We start from the raw sequence: 1,771 nt of genomic DNA, 5'->3' as shown, positions 1-1,771 counted from the left end.
TTAAGAACCCCGAATGGCTGTCCAACGTGGTGGTTGTACCCAAGAAACTCAACAAGTTCATAATGTATGTGGATTTCAAAGACTAGAACGAGGCGTGCCCTAAAGATTCTTTCCCATTACTGCACATAGAGGTGTTCATGGTCCGGTTTGACTCGGTTTTTGGCTAAAACCAAACCAAATCAATTAAGGCGGTTTTTTTTAATATTCAAACCAAATCAAACCATTATAGTATAAATTCTATCGGTTTCGGTTTTATCGGTTTGGTTCGGTTTTTCCGGGTTGTAATAATATATTTTATAATGCAAAAAAATTGACAAACTTATTTACAAACTTGCACTTGTTATTTGCCTATGTTGGGATCGGATATATGAATCCTTATCATTACCCATGTCGCTCCATCCAAGCTCATGTCAAATATATACTACCTTCATACTGCAAATCAATAGAATTTCAAAGCAACTGCCGTTAATCTTCAAAGATACCTAAACTCGTTCAAAGATAGTGAGGACAGAAGAAAAGTATATAAGCTAAATAAGTTACCATCTAAAGCCCAAGCTATAGCTATAAGAGAAGAAGCAAATATGGTTCCAATAATAACAAACTTGAATATGTCCTGACTGGAACTATGTCTGATGTTCTTGTAAAGCATATAAGATAAAATGATAAGCGCTAAAAAGGGCAAGATATCAGCAACATAGATCCATAAGTTGGTGGATTGTTCAACTCCTACGGTCCACGAAGGAAATGACTTCAAAAATAAAGAATTGACATCCTGTTTTGACTGTCCAAGTTCGATACCGAATCTGAGAAAAGGAACCATCAGAACAAAAAGAAGTCCTTCAAGAAGCATCATTTTTTTTCACTATTGCACGACGTAATTGAAGCATTCCAGCCGTGGCCATTTTTTTTCACTATTTACTTTTTGAGTAGTTGTAGTTTCCATCTGAAAAAAAGTATTCAAAAATATAAATAAATAGAGAAATCCAAAATCATTAGATAAAAACTAAATCAACAGAAAAAACCTAAATCAGTTGAGAAAATCTAAAATAACAGAGAAATAAAATAAAAAACACATACAAGATGAAAGATTAGAGAAGCAATTCATTCAAGTAAAACTTCAAAGACACAAAAATAATTACACAAACAAAGAGTAGGGAACATACAAAAAGTAACCAAAAAAGAAAAGGGAAGAAAAAGTTACAGACTTACAGGGATTAAAGCTTCTTGTACCAAAAAAGAAAAGGGAAGGAAAAGTTACAGACTTACAGGGATTAAAGCTTCTTGTACTTAATTGTTATTGTGAGAGCAGAATAGAGGTAGGGTTTGGGAGGAAATAGGAGGAGGGAACTAAAAATCTAACGAGGGAAAAAATTATTTATGTTAACTATTCAGTGGCGTAGAAGAGGAATAGGAAAGTGCAGATTAGGAAAGTGGCATTTCATTTCATTTTGTGTACTTTACGTTTTCTGCTTTTCTTTTGCTTTGTAAGTCGTATTATTTAGTTCAATAAAATAACACCCACTAAGTAGAAGCATTAAAATAAAAATAAAAAAAGTGATTTTTATTTTACTTTAAACGTAAATGGGCTTGGGGAACATGGACTAGACTTTTCTCTTGGAATGGTCCTAAATTATGAAGAAGTTAAAAAATAGATAAAGTTTAATTAACATATATAAATATATATAATATTTTAAATATGTACATATTTATTGGTTCGGTTCAGTTTAGTTCGGTTTTTTTATGGGTAACACCAAACCAAACCAAATGTTAT

The 1,771-nt window shown here is 32.2% G+C and overlaps 1 long non-coding RNA gene across 2 annotated transcripts; it reads right to left on the bottom strand.

The window, feature by feature from the left end:
• Nucleotides 1-585: 585 nt before the first annotated feature.
• LOC132623007 (uncharacterized) lies at nucleotides 586-1,469 on the bottom strand. 2 transcript variants are annotated; one of them, XR_009576071.1, is made up of 2 exons: nucleotides 1,210-1,469; nucleotides 586-943 (listed from the first exon to the last, which is right to left on the bottom strand). It is a non-coding gene; the product is annotated as an uncharacterized LOC132623007 (long non-coding RNA). The 2 variants fall into 2 exon arrangements; XR_009576072.1 differs by having other exon boundaries at nucleotides 1,267-1,469.
• Between the last annotated feature and the right edge of the window lie 302 nt (nucleotides 1,470-1,771).

The sequence above is a fragment of the Lycium barbarum genome, chromosome 12 (assembly GCF_019175385.1).
Source record: "Lycium barbarum isolate Lr01 chromosome 12, ASM1917538v2, whole genome shotgun sequence".
In the NCBI taxonomy this organism is placed as follows: Eukaryota; Viridiplantae; Streptophyta; class Magnoliopsida; order Solanales; family Solanaceae; genus Lycium; species Lycium barbarum.
Note: the sequence above shows the minus strand (reverse complement) of the source record. Positions and strands in the feature narration are given on the sequence as shown.